Source organism: Coenobita brevimanus, chromosome 3 (assembly GCF_032717465.1).
Source record: "Coenobita brevimanus isolate Jiangsu-jjx chromosome 3, ASM3271746v2, whole genome shotgun sequence".
Taxonomy (NCBI): Eukaryota; Metazoa; Arthropoda; class Malacostraca; order Decapoda; family Coenobitidae; genus Coenobita; species Coenobita brevimanus.
Window position 1 is genome coordinate 5,128,364 of NC_136956.1, and position 8,076 is coordinate 5,136,439.

General features: G+C 43.8%; 1 non-coding gene across 1 annotated transcript; it reads left to right on the top strand.

Annotated features, from left to right (window-relative positions):
- Positions 1 to 5,910: 5,910 nt before the first annotated feature.
- Positions 5,911 to 6,029, top strand: LOC145394463 (5S ribosomal RNA). The gene has a single exon (XR_013896426.1). It is a non-coding gene; the product is annotated as a 5S ribosomal RNA (ribosomal RNA).
- Positions 6,030 to 8,076: the final 2,047 nt, after the last annotated feature.

The window sequence follows — 8,076 nt, forward strand, 5'->3', positions numbered from 1 at the left end:
GGCTAATCTCCGTCTGAGCTCTCTTTCCTAAATTCTGGTGTAGCAGGGGTGTGTCACGTGTGTTCCTCGTGGGTGGACTAGGTCTTTGTTCACGAGAGGACTGCTGACAGCTAACTGCATCATCTCCTTACTGGCTGCTGTCGTCAGCTTTCCTCAGTGTTAAGAGTGTGTAAGCATGTTTAGCACTGCTCGATTCTCGCAGACACAACACCTTCTCATCATCTGACTCCCTGCTTCTATCTGTCTCTCTATCTATCTTTTTATCTATCTATCTAGTATGATTTGCAATTATAATAATTATGTAGTCCTAACAATAGTCTAAGATGGAATTGAAGGAGAAAATCTGAATGAGGAGTTCTGCTTTCTCAGCAGAACAAACAGCTCCAGAACCATCAGAGCAGAAAAGAGGAGGGAAGGATGATGAAGTAAAATTGTTAGAAAGGGTTTTGGGAAGGAATCAGAAGGAGTGGGAAGATTCTAAATGGAAGAGTTCAGACCATTTAGTATGAACGAAATTATTTTAGCAGAGCAAAGAGCAGACTCAGTACGATTCTGGGATTTTTTTTTTTTTTTTAATGTGTCCGACTCTGGGCAAAGGCTTCAGGGCCTATATCTTGGGGGCAGTAGCCTATCCCAAGGCCCAGTAGTCCTCCTACACCTCCACATGTCACCACTTCGGCGCTAACACCCACCGTCCATATTAAATACATGCTAGGGCTGTCTCATACAGGACTGGTGTATTGGTAGTAGTGGGGGTATTTTTACGACATCTCAGCAGGTCATCTGGTAGATCAGGAAAGTCTGCTTTTTATGAAATTCAAATCCTTAAACTGTCCCCTGCCCTAGCCAGGATTCGAACCTGATTTCATCAGGACTGCAAGCCGCCTCTCTACCGATTCAGCCACCGATTCAGACAAAGAGATGAGATTCAGGGGTAGGTTGGCTCCAGTACCTATTGTAGGCCTTCTGCTTGTTGTTGACATCATTAGAACAAGTGTGGTTAAATCATTTTTTATTTTTTATTTTTGCATTAGCCACAGGCTATGAGAAACGAATGTGTGTTTCTAAGTCCGAGAGAATGATCTCGGCAATGCGCAGGGCACATTCACATGGCTCTCGGCCGTGGAAGCAAGAATCATTCCAAGGAAAATAAAAGAAGTATTGCCTGAGGGCCTCCCAATCAGCAGCTCTAAAATGCCGCAACCGCCGCTTCATGGGAGAGACCACAGGCCTTACTGGAGTGATTGAACAGATTAGGGAGATAAGATTGTGATCAGAGGAACACAGTGGAGAGAAAAGATTATCAGCATAAGCAGAAGATTTAACTGTAAGTAAAGGGCCAAATATGTTGAAATTCACTCCAAGGCTGTCACGGATACGGATAGGGTGCTGTGCAAGGCTACAAGCTTTTCTCAGTCATGAAGGTTTGAAAAGATGTAGGCTTGTTCACCAGGTGGATCAGTGAAACATAAGGTGGTGGTGGACTCTGAAATTGCCTCGAATGGAGACAAGGTGGCCTCGAGTCATCTGCTTGCAACTGTACAACCTGACTTCATTACATACAGTCCTGGGACTTACAAGAAGGTATTTACAACTTGACTTCATTATATAGTCCTTACATTTACAAGAAACTATTTACAACTTACACTTACATGAAAATATTTACAAAATGCCTTCACTATGTACAGTACTGGGTGAGGCACATAGGCAGAGTGAGGTAAAGCAAGCGTGAGGGGGGGGAGTGAGTGAGTGTATGGCCTTGACAGCCTGGGGAATGGTAGAGGAACAGTTACCTCACATGCCTGCCAGTTTTTAACCGCGAATCTTGAAAAATGCGGTTACAGTGAAGTTTTTTATTTTAGACCATTTTAAAACGGCACTGGCACTGGCCACAGAATTATGTCCAACCATTTTAAAACGGCACTGGTACATGGCGGGTTAAGGATATATGGAGTAAATGGGAAGTTATTGAAGGCCATGAAGAGTATGTATGAAGAGTATGTATGAGAGTGCTAAGGCTGCAGTGCATGTGGATAGTGAACTGAGTGAATTTTACTATTGAAGGTTAGATTGAAACAAAGATGTGTCATGTCTCCGTGGTTGTTCAATCTGTATATGGATGGGGTTATAAAAGAGATACACGGTAGGGCAGTGGATGTTGGAGCAGCCCTGGTGAGAGAGGGCAGTATTTGGAAGCTCCCTGTACTGTTGTTTGCAGATGATACTGTGTTGTTAGGTGAAGACAAAGGGGAGATGCAAGGCTTGATGGATGAGTTTGGGAGAGTGTGTAAGAAACGGAATCTAAAGGTGAATGTAGGGAAGACTAAAGTGATGGTCTTTGAGAGATGTGAAGCCATTGAATGTACAGTGAGACTGGATGGGGAGAAAATGGAGAATGTAAGTGCATTTAAGTACCTGGGTAGCGTGATGAGTAAGTATGGAGGTTTAGAGGGTGAAGTGCTTCAAAGCATGCAGCAGGGAGGAAAGGTTGCTGGTTCCTTGGAAGCAGTGATAAGAAACAGGGAAGTGAGTATGGAAATGAAAAAGCTACTACGTGACTGTATTGTGATACCAACTTTAACGTATGGAAGTGAAGCTTGGACCTTGTTGGAGGGACCGAAATCAAGAGTGAGAGCAGTGGAAATGAGTTATTTGAGAGGAGCATGTGGAGTCACATGGAGAGACAGATTGACAAATGAGAAAGTGAAGGAGTGTTGTGGTGTGGATGAGGATGTGATAGGATGCATTAGGAGAAACACACTGAGATGGTTTGGTCATGTGGAGAGGATGGAGAGTGAGAAACTGGCAAGGAGAGTGTATGTGAGTGAGGTGTGGATGGGGGGAGAGAGGGGGGAGGCCAAGGATGAGATGGAGGGATGGAGTGGAGAGGTATTTGAGAGAGGGGGGGGGTGAGCTGGGAGCAGGGCAATGAAATGGCAGGGGACAGAGCGACGTGGATGCGATTTGTTTGTGGCCACCCCTTACGGGATTAAGGCATCTGGCAATCTCTCTCTCTCTCTCTCTCTCTCTCTCTCTCTCTCTCTCTCTCTCTATGTATATATACATACATATATATATATATATATATATATATATATATATATATATATATATATATATATATAAGCAATCCCTTTATTATCCAGACGCCCACTATCTGGAGACCCCACTAACCGGACATTTTGGGTCCAGGACTTCATAACCCTCATATTGCCCCCAAAATGCAAAAAATTAAAAAAATCTGATTTTTTTCCACATAATTTGAACTTGGCACACAGCGCAGACCAGCTGTGTTTTGTTGTGTAGTTATGGCAACGCCCGGCAGGGCGATGCTGCCTCCTCCCCATTTCCTGCCAGTCCATCATCGTGAGTGCAGGCTCGTCACCATGGCCGCCCATGTGCTCGTTTTTGTAGTGGTGCCCAACCTGCTGCAGGCTCTGCTGTTTCTCTCCTGCCTCTTCCTTGTGTGTGTGATGATGGCCCCACTGCCTGAGAAGAGGAAACGAGTGGTTCTGACTTTGGAGAAGAAGAGGGAGATATTGGACAAGGTGGACGTTGGATGGTCGACGTCACGCATCCTCAGTTAATCAAACCTGGCCTGCTCTACACTGTTTAATATGAAGAGATCCCGGGACAAGCTTACTCAGTACACGGCTGACATTGCATTGAAGACCAAATGCAAAGCCCATGACAGAGCTCTGGATGCCAATGAGGAGGGAGCAGAGGAGTTTCGCCAGAAGGTGAAGGGCTTGATTGACAGGGAGGGCCTCACTCTTGGTCAAGTCTACAGTGCTGACAAAACTGGTCTATTCTATTGCTCGATGCCAACGAACACTCTAGCCAAGGAGACAGAGAAGCGTGTACCTGGCCGCAAGCTTTGCAAGCAACGGTTATCTGCTTTGCGTTGTGCCCGTGCTAACAGCATCCACCGGCTCAAGCTCATTATTGTTGGCCGTGCAAAGAAGCCTCGGTGTCTTCGTGGGGCGATGAATGTCCTTCCTGTCATTTGGTACCATTCTGTGAAGGCTTGCTTCACAGCCAAGACCTTCAAAGACTGGTTTCACTGCCACTTTGTCAAGGAGGTCATCCATTACCAGACAAAGACACTGGAAATCCTGCACAACCAGGTAAAGGCCCTCCTTCTTCTGGACAATGCACCTGCGCATCCGTCTGACAAGGAGTTGGTGGCTGAGAATTGCTGCATTGGGTGCATGTTTCTGCCACCTAATATAACTGCTCTCATCCAGCCAATCGACCAAGGAGTGATCGTGGCAATGAAAAGGCTGTACCATCTGAGGTTCCTGGACGAGGTGATGGTTGTTCTCGAGGATGAGGACGAGCGCAGGGAAGGACGGAACACACAAGGCCAGAGGAATCTGGAAAACCTTCACCACTACAACATCAAGTCTGCCATCTGCAACTGGGCCAGTGCATGGAGGGAAGTCTCTGGCCAGTGCATGGAGGGAAGTCTCTGTCCAGACTCTGGAAAATGGTTGGTTTTGTCTGCTTCTTGGAGCCGACGTGGTGCACGATTTTCTAGGTTTTGACATCGATGACTTCCATGCACGTCTTCGTGAGGCTGGCAATGATGTTGATGTGGATGAAATGCATGAGTGGTTGGATGATGACAAGGGCAATCCTGGGTATCAGATCATGTCTGATATCGAGATCGCATCTTCTGTTGCCGGTACAAGTACCCATCTTGAAGATTTCAACGAGGACAGGAACGATGATGCAGACTCCTCTCAGCATGCCACTGCTTCAGCCATCTCCAAGCTGAGTGCACTCTGGGAGCATGTTGAATTCATTTTTGACTACCTAGAACACCTAGACTGCGACAGGGAGATGGGGCACTTGGGACTTGTGAAGGAAGTGTACGCTTTCAGGCAGCACAACATCAATCGCCAGAATTGTTGTTCCTTACATCAATCAACCATTGACAGTTTTTTCAGGCCCGTGACCCCCACTGTGCCCAGCTCTGGCTCCACACTGCTGCCTCCCCAGGACAGGCCTTCCACCTCCAAGCCACAGCCCAGCACATCACCCACGGTGGAGTCGTCACTGGGTGTGAGTTTGCACCTGTCTTCAGAGTTGTCTGTAGTGGGTAGTCCATCACCACATCCCAGCAATGCACCCCTCAGCCACCTGCATTACCTACTCTTGAATGCTGACAGTGAATAAACAATAAAAACTCGCCACTAGACCATGCGGGAATATACAATGTTGAGCAGTGTAAAGAACAATGTGCAGTGTTAAGAAATTGGAATTCAGAGTGCAAAGACTTAAGTACAGACTGCAACACTGGTAAAAGTACAAAGGAGTGCAAGTGAGAAAAGAATGCACAGTGTTGTTAAGAAATTAGAAATAAGAGTGCAAATGATTATGTGCAGAGTCCAGCAGTGGTGAGAATCAAGTGCAGTAAATCGCGAGAGAGAAAAGAATGCGCAGTGACATGAAATTAGAATTCAGAGTGCAAATGACTAGGTGTAGTACAACACTGGATCACTGTAGGTGCTTCAGGTTCATCTTATTTCTGTCAGAATCTGAGAGGAGGCAGGTTATTCATTGCAATGGACACAGACTTGTTGTAAGTACCCAGAATAATGCTAAATAGTGTACTGTATTTTCCATACTCACCTCTAAAACCTCATTCTCGGCTTCCTTTGCATTTATTTCACCCTTTTATGTCCCTTATTTGTGTGAATAGGGCCTTGAATAGGTGCTATGCATGTCCAGTAGAGAGTTTTTTAGGTGTTTTTCTGAGTTAGGGTGGGTTAAGGTCCATAAGTACCAGTCCAGGAGACAGGGGCCCACTATCCGGATGGACCCACTTTCCGGAAATGCCTTTGGCTCTATTACGTCGGATAATGGGAAGATTACTGTGTGTGTGTGTGTGTGTATATATATATATATAACGGCCATACCACATTGAGTACACCGCTTCCTGTCCGATCAGCGAAGTTAAGCAACGTTGGGTCTGGTTAGTACTTGGATGGGTGACCGCCTGGGAATACCAGATGCTGTTGGCATAATGTTCTCCCTACGTGTCAAGTGGGGTTGGTGGAGGATTAGTGCCCCTCCCTGTAAAACAATTAACTCTAAGCCCTTGACCACCCCGTTTGGGATACATGGCGTCTGGCAATGAATGAATGAATATAGATAGATAGACATAGATAGATAGATATAGATAGATAGATATAGATAGATAGACAGACAGATAGATATAATATACTGTATATATATATATATATATATATATATATATATATATATATATATATATATATATATATATATACATATATATATATATATATATATATATATATATATATATATAGAGAGAGATATATATATATTATAGTTTATATATATATATATATATATATATATATATATATAACTAATAGAAACAAATACACAAGTTAACAGAAAGGGAGACAAGATGTATCAGGGAAGAATAAGGTAACGGGAAGAAAATGAAGAAAAAAGGGAGGGGTTGGTAGAAAACCGCAGAAAAATAGCAAAATGGCAGAGGATTAAATGCATAGGTATGAATGGGAAGTGAATTATTGGAATGTCGTTTTAATTATTGTTCACAGTTGTGGAGCTGAGTGAGGGACAGACACGCACCCTGAACGACGGACTGACGGACAGAGAGAGTCAGAACGACAGGCAGGGAGGAAATTAGAGTTTATTGGACCAGACTCATCAGGCTTCAGATTATCTCTGTTAAAACTTTTAGTGAAATGACATTTTTATATTTAATTCTCACCAAAGTTTGATCATTTCAATCAGTGTGGAAAAAGTTTTCAAACTGGAGGTGTGACATGCAGCTTTCATTAGCCCCGTCAACACGAGAGGTCTTTCCATGTTTTAGTAAAATTGTACGGACGTAGTATTAAATTCTTTTGATCAGATAGTGTGTCTTTCGATATTCTTCTTCTTGTTTACAGACGATATTTTCTGCTTAGATGAAACGTCTTTGTACAAGGGGATAATAAAATGTTCTGAGTCTTTCATTTACTCGTAGAAAAATCCTCCCCAAGCTGATAGAATCTGAAAGTAGGAATAAAATAAAGCATACAGAACGTTTTTAGAATGGAAGAGATTAAAACTACATTTTTAACTAAAAACATGAAATAAGGAAAACCGAGACAGCGCCAGAGGTTAGCTTCTGACATTGGGTATAGTTTGAGACACAGACACAGGGATATCTCGAACACACACGGGCTGGGTCGCATTTGTTTCAATAGTTACAGTGGAGGGAGGGTGGAGTGGTAGACAGAGTGGGTTACGTAGGAGTAAGAGAAGTTAGGAATATGCTTGTCTGCTACACTTAGACAGCTGCCGTACCTCAGTGGTTAGTGTGCTCATCTTGTGCTGCGTGATCCTCTAGTGCGGGTTCAAGCCTAAATCGTGGCAGACATTTAACATGGTTTCTTATAGTGTGTTTTTCTATTGATCATAATTATGTTCCCATTCAATCGGTTCTACTGATGACACACACATGCACACACACACGCACACTCACAACCCACATCTCCACCCCCCCCCCCACAGGCAATTAAAGAAAAAAACATTCCTCTGCGATAAATACTGCTAATGTATGAAAGCCAAAGGAGGGATACCCTAAGTAAAATATTCACATACCAAAGTAGATTTTTTTTTCACTTCTACATGTGGCTTTATATACAGTACGATATATATCTATCACATCACTTTGGTGGTACGTGGTGGCGGCTATCATCCACTCACTTGATATAGTAATCCCTACTTCTTTCTTCACTTTAATCATTCTTTTTCCCTGTCACCTATCCTCTCTTCCTATGTCTCACCATCATTCACTCACTTGATGTTGTGCTGCCTACTTCTTCTTTCACCTTTCTCATTCTTTTTCTGTGCCAGCCCCCCTGTCCTCCTGTTTCTGACCATCAGCCACTCACTTGATGCAGTGCTGCCTACGTCTTCATTCACCTTTCGTCCACTCACTTGATGTAGTGCTGCCTACTTCTTCCTTCACCTTTCCCATTCCTTTTCTGTGTCTTCCCTCCTCTTCCTATTTCTTACCATCAC